The sequence below is a fragment of the Ochotona curzoniae genome, unplaced genomic scaffold, assembly GCF_017591425.1.
Source record: "Ochotona curzoniae isolate NIBS_2020 unplaced genomic scaffold, NIBS_Ocur_1.0 scaffold_2587, whole genome shotgun sequence".
NCBI lineage: Eukaryota > Metazoa > Chordata > Mammalia > Lagomorpha > Ochotonidae > Ochotona > Ochotona curzoniae.
In genome coordinates this window covers 20,828,952-20,835,970 of record NW_024467096.1, presented here as the reverse complement: position 1 = coordinate 20,835,970, position 7,019 = coordinate 20,828,952, and positions in this window count along the sequence as shown.

Here is a 7,019-nt window from a genome sequence, read left to right as displayed (position 1 = left end):
TCAAATAGAAGGCCCAGCATGGTCGCACAGTAGCTAAATCCTTGCCTTGCATGCACCAGGATTCCATATGGGTGCCAGTTCATGTCCCAGATGCTCCACCTCCCATCCAGCTCCCTACTTGTGGACTGGGAGGGCAGTAGAGACGGTTCAAAGCCTTGGGACCCTGCACTTGTGTGGGAAACCCAGAAGAAGCTCCAGGCTCCTGGCTTTAGATCAGCTCAGCTCTGGCCATTGCAGCCCCTTGGGGAGTGAGCCAGCAGATGGAAGAACTCTCTCCTTTTCTCTGTAATCTACCTATCCAATAAAAATAAGCAAAATACATAAATATCAAACTGTAAACTCACACCAGAGCAAAGTTAAAGAAAAAAAAAGATAAAATAGAAAATGTATTTAATTCTTAAAAGTTTATTTTGGTAGTCACAGAGACAAACAAATATCCACAGTTTGTGAGCCGGGATCAGGGCCTACTCTGCGAGCTAGGAACTAAGCCCAGCTCTCACACCTGGGTGGAAGGAACCCAGTTCTGAGGCCAACATCTACTGCCTTGCAGGGTGGGCATTAGCAGGAAGTTGGGATGGGGAGCAGAGCCAGGGGTCCAGTCCAGGCACTCCCATATAGAACGTGGGTGTCCCACTGGCAAGTTAACTGCTAAGCTCAATACTCCCTCTAGTGAATTAGTCTTGCTACCTAACCATTAGTAAAATGAAAAACCATACTCCGCATTTAACAGTGCGGCCAAGATCCTGCAAGGTGGTCACATTTTCTTGCTTAACCAGAAAGGGCTGCCATGCTCAGATTTCGTTTTGAGGAATTTCGTTCCCTGTGCAATCAGTGACTGCCAGAGGACTTGGAGGAAGGATATATGCCCCTCTAGCCCTTGCTCATGCCAACCGGTTCTACAGGAGCAGTAAAAGGAAAATGGAAAAATGGAAGCAGGTAATTTTTTGTATGTGGTGCTAGTTATTGATGATAGATTAGCGTAAATTAGTAATGTTCATTTTTTAGACTTTACAAGTTTTTTTATAGTTTATTGTAACAGTAAAAGAAGTTTATTGTAGAAAAGATGGCAAATATACAAAAAATACTGATAAGCTCACCTTCAGGTTTTTTTGTTTTGTTTTTTAAACAGCTGGAATAAGATAGATAGTAGGTCTGGAGTGAAAACCTAATGGCTAAAATCCTTGTCTTGCATGCCCTGGGATCCCATGTGGGCGCTGGTTTGTGTCCTAGCTACTCCACTTCCCATCCAGCTCTCTGCTTGTGGCCTGGGAAAGCAGTGGAGGATGGTTCAAAGCCTTGGGACCCTGCACCTGTATGAGAGACCCAGAAGAAGTTCCTGGCTTCTGACTTCAGATTGGCTCAGCCCTGTTGTGGCCACTTGGGGAGTGAACCAGTGGATGGAAGATCTTTCTGTCTGTCTTCTCTGTAAATCTGCCATTCTGATAAAAATCAATAAACTTATTTTAAAAAATTAAGTTGACTTTTTAAATTGTGAAAGTTTTCAAAGTTAACATATATGTACTTTTATTAATTCTTGTGCAAACTTTTTTTCCTTTTCAGATATGTAATCTTGGAGCAGGTAGTTAGCTCAGCAGTTAAGATGTCTTCACAGAATGTGTGGGTTTAATTCCTGGTTCCAGCTCATGACTCCAACTCCCTTCCAGTGTACGCCCTGGGAGGCAGCACTGACATCTCAAATACTGAGTTCCTGCTGCCCAGGTGAGAGATCTGGGTTGTTGTGTTGGGTTCATTTCTGTCTCAGCCCTCATTGCAGCAACTTAGCGAGTACGCTGATGGATGGGAGTTTTATCTGTCTCTACTTTTTTTTTTAAGTGTAAGCTTAGAGCATACTGATCAATATGAGACATACTGGCAATAAAGTGGTCAGCACAGCAGACATACTTTGTCCAAAGAGTTTATTCTGTAGCAGAGAGACATTAGATCAAGTTTTGATGCATTGAATTTGATAGGGCAAGAACAGAGAACTATAGCAACCTGTGGGATCCCAAGCTTAAGAGAATGATTGTGGTGTACTGGGTTGGTCAAGTGTTACAGAATGTTTGGGACTTGAATGGGCAAGCCTTCCATTGACTAGAGGAGTGGCAGAGAGGAGGAGTTTGATGGAGAAGGAGGGCTTAACTGGCTGAGATACTTGGGAAGGAGGTAGGGGTTGCAGTCAGATAAAGGCAAAGACTAGCTTTAGAGAAGATGAGACATTTGACTAGTAAGAGATCAGAAAAATATATGGGTGCTGGCACAAGCAGGAGTGTAAGTTTGGCGGAAGAGGTTTAGATGGTTCCCACCCTCGGTTCTTTCCTTTAGATATAGGGGGCAGTCTGCTGAGAAGGAAACCTGGGGGTGTTAAGAAAAGAAAGTGGTGGCAGATATTAGCAGAGTGGGATAACAGGGGTCCTGGAATTGAAGACAGTAGCTTTACCTACCGTGCCCAGTTTGGGGCCTTCAACAGACGCCTTGTTTCTTCATTCAGCATTCCAGATATTGGCCATTTGACTCTGTTTACTACTTTCCTTGATGCGCCCACTAGATTGTAATAAAAGATGACTAAGCTGGACAACACATCCCATTTCCAAGAGCCTGGGTTTGATTCCTGTCTCACACTGCCTCCTGATTGCAGTTTCTGGCTAATGCAGAACCCTAGTTGACATCGTGAGGATTCAACTCTCTAGGTTCCTTTCACCCTCATGGGGTGCCTGGATGGTGTTCCTGGCTCTTGGCTGTAGCCACAGCCTAATCCCAGCTGATGTGGGCATCTGGTTAGTTGAACTAATGGATGGGAACTCTTCACAGTAGAACAATGATGATTTAGTTCAGCCAAACATTTCTTCAGAAAGCAAATATTTTAAAATTTGTCTTTGACATTCTTGACATGATAATCAGTTACGCTATAATCTATGTTGAGAACTCAGATACCCAGATAGGGGTGAGCATGATGACTCAGTTGACTAACCCTCCACCTGCAGGCACCAGGGTACCATATGGAATTCATGTTCTGGTTACTTTACTTCCCATCCAGTTCCCTGCTTGTAGCCTGGGAAAGCAGTGTAGGGTGGCCCAAAGCTGTGAAAGACCCAGAGGAGGCTCCTGGTTTCTAGTTTCAGATGGGGAGTGAATCAGCGGATGAAAAATCTTCCTGTTTCCCCTTCTTGCTGTAAATATGCCTTTCTAATAAAAAGAAATAAATCTTTAAAAAACAATTTCTTTCTTGAAGTGAGTTGCAGAGTAGATAAAGTATAATTAAAAACATATATTAAACTGTTGCCTTTGAGACCAGCATCCCATAGGAGGGCCAGTTCAGGTCCTGGTGGCTGTACTCATCCAGAGCCCAGATAATGGCCTGAGAAAGCAGTGGATGATGGCTGTGAGTCCTAGAAGAAGCTCCTGGCTTTGGCCTGGCCGAGTGCTGGTCGGTGTGACCCATTTGGGGAATGATTCAGAGAGTAGAAGGTTCTCTCTCCTCTCCTTTTTCTCTCTTTCCTTCCCTCTCTTTTCCCCCCTCTCTCTGTAACTTTGATTTTCAAAATAAATAAATAAATTTTGGAGAAAATAACCTGAGTAAGCCAGGAAGTATTCTAACCTGGATTCCTTGTGAACAGAAATATGGAACCAAGAGTGTTCATTAAACGATCCATGAACACTGAATATACTGATTTGGTTAGAGAGGTGTGTGGAGAGAGCACCAGTCTCCTTGGGAGGATGGTAGAGGTCAGACCTGTGGACAATGACAGACATAATAAGAATAGTTGGAACATTCTCACTGAGAACCCTTTCACAGAATGACCTCTTCCCCATCACAGAACTCAGCTGAACAGATTTTCTCCCAGAGATCTGGATCCTGGGTCAAGACACATGTACACATGGTATGTACTGTTGCATCAGCCAGTCCTGTGTGTGGGAAGAAAGTCTGTAAAGGAAGAAATTGTGCGATCCTTGAAAGTTTGGTTCCTGATGGTGCAGCCTACCCTTTTGTACTGGGAATCATTCATTGTCTTTGTGGACGCTCCTTATTGCTTATGTTAGAGTCAGCTTCTATTGTGCACAACAAAAGAAGCCTAACCTTTCTGGTTTCAGAGACTATGTTGCAAGCATTATAGCCCCAGAGACCTGAGAGATATCTGGAATTGTTTCTCAGTTCAAAATGGGATAGAAGGCAGTTAGACTTTCACTTAGATGTCAATCTAGAAATTAGCAGCTGTAATACCCAGAAGTGAAACAGGTCAATCAGGTTAGCAAATACGTTGCTGGAGTCTGTATTCCTGGAGCCATGCAGCTCGAGGGGGGTATATCCACAGCCACACCCAGAGACATGGAGAGATAGCACGATGAATGTCAACCCCCTCTTTTGAAAGGGTTGGAGGTAGGCATCTGGCGTGGTAATAAAGGTGCAGCTTGGGATGTCTCTGTCCCGTACTATAGTGTCTGGATCCATATCTAGGTTCTGCTGTTGACTCAAGCTTCCTGCTACAGTTCTCGCTGGGCAGGAGTAGGTAATGGCTTAGAGACCTGGGTCCTTCCACTCATCTGGAGCACTCAATTCAGCCCCTGGCCTCCTGCTTTGGGCTGGCCCGGTCCCAACTGCGGCAGGCGTTTGGAGAATGAACTCGAGCATGACAGATCTGTGTGTGTCTCTCTGCCTTTAAATACATAAACTAAATAATTAAAAACTTAAGTAACATACATTGTCTCATTTGATGCAAGGGATGGACAAAATCAAATTTTTATAAATTCTTCATGGAGTAAAATGACCATACTAAACAACAACAACAACAAACCTTTTTGCTTGTAGCTGTAGAGTTAAATTCTTGTAAAGCAAATGTTCCTGCTAAGAATCTTATTGGCATAACTACTTTTTGATAAATTTTTAAAAATATTTGTTTATTTATTTTTATTGGAAAGAGTTACAGAGAGGAGAGAAAGATCTTCCATCTGCTATTCACTCCCCAAGCAGCTGCAACACCCAGAGTTGAGCCGATCACGAGCCAGGAGCTTCTTCCAAGTTTCCCACAAGGGTGCAGATCCCAAGGCTTTGGGCTATCCTACACTCCCTGCTAGGCCACCAGCAGGGAGCTGGATGGGAGGCAGAGCTGCTAAGATTAGAACTGGTGCCCATATAGGATCCTGGCACATGCAAGCTGAGGACATTAGCCACTAGGCTACTGTGCCTGGCCTAGCATAACTATTTTTTGAAGATTTATTTTATTTTTATTTGAAAGACAATTACAGACAGAAGAGGTCTTCCACTGGTTCACTCCTTAAATGGCCACAACACCCAAAGCCAAAGCCAAAGCCAGGAGCTAGAAGCTTCTTTCGAGTCTTCCACATGGGTACAGCGCCCCAAGGACTTGAGCCCTCCTCTGACACTTTCTCAGGTCATAAGGAGCTGGATGGAAGTGGAACAGCCAGGGCATGAACTAGCATCCTAATAGGATGTCAGCACTGTAGGCAGAGGCTTAGCCTGCTATGCCAAGGTGCTGGCCCCTTGCATAACTATTATTCTATTCAAAGTATGCATGGATGAGAAAAGATCATGACCCCATAGCCCAAACAAATAGAGAAATGTGGAACACACAGGGGCCGTGGAGACATCCAAAAACACCTCTGAGCTTGTCTCCAAATGCTTTCCTTCAGCTGGAATCCACAGTGCCTTTCCAGGAACAAGTTAGCATTGCTCCCATTGTCCAGTCCTTCAGAATTTTCCACTGGTAACCATTTTCCTCTAGTAATATGTTATCCAAGTGCAAATTGTTTTGAATTGGAGTGAAGGAAGTCCAGCATTATACTTAAAGGACACACAAGAATCAGCAAATCCTACAAAGTGAGGCAGTGTTTGTGGGAATCACTTTCAAAGAGGTTTGGCCAAGGAGGACAAAATATAAATTTAAATCAGGCCAACTTGACTGACAGGGCTTTACCTAACTAGAAGATACAAATAGAATATATTAACATGGGCTGTGTATACCTGGGTCACCAGCAAAAACTTGGAACAAAAGCTGCCTCATGCTAATGTTGACAAAAGAGAAGAAGGCCCTTTGCATAACATAGAAGACGGAACTCAGAATATAAGAAATGCTGAGTTTGATCTATCGCATGCTTCTAGTGGATCCAGGGATCTTTTAAAAGTAATTTACTAGTTGTACCAACTGGTACAGGGTGCTTATGACAGGAGTTGCCCATCAAGTGGGTTTTCTAATCAATGTAGGGAAGACAGAGCCCTGGGTGGACATCCCCAGTGGTGGTGGCGTGCTGCCAGAAGCAAAGCTGGTGTGGTTGTGAAATTAGGCAGCAGGGCAAGCGTGATAAACAGATCCCAGGGATGGTTCATCCATAGGCAGCTCTGCTGTGGTTCATCTCCAGGTTCCAGGGAATGTATCAGTGTATAAGCACTGGGCATTCTTCTAGGATATGTCTCACTCTTCTAGCTCTGACTCCAGCCAGCAGACAGTCTTGGTCAGAGACAGAAGTGAGTTGGAATACCAAGACCTGGCTGGTTAAAGAAGTGGCTGGTGGGGCCTGTGTCCTGGCCAGCTGGAACACTGGCATGCCATATGGGCTCTGCTTCCTATCCCAGCTGCTCCATTTCTCATGCAGCTCCCTGCTAATGGCCTGGGAAACATAGCAGAGGATGGCTCGAGTGTTTGGGCCCCTACCACCCACATGAGATATCCTGATAGAAGTTCCCAACTTCTGGCTTTGGCCAACCCAGCCCTGGCCATTGAGGCCAAATGGAGAGTGAATTAGTGTATGGAAGATCTTTGGCTCTTTGTTTTTCCTCCCTCTTTAACTGTTTCACATAAATAAAATGAGGAGGAGGCTGTGTCCCTTGAGAAACTGCGACAAAGTATTGTCAACTGTGGTTGCTGTGACCCTTCGTTCTACACGTCTCTGCAGCTGCTCCACTAGTGACTTGCTTTCCAAACACTTATCAACTGTTGGAAACAGTCTCTGAATAAACTGGGAGCCTAGCAGAGTGTGACTTCATCAGTCAGAAAGGAGGCTGACTG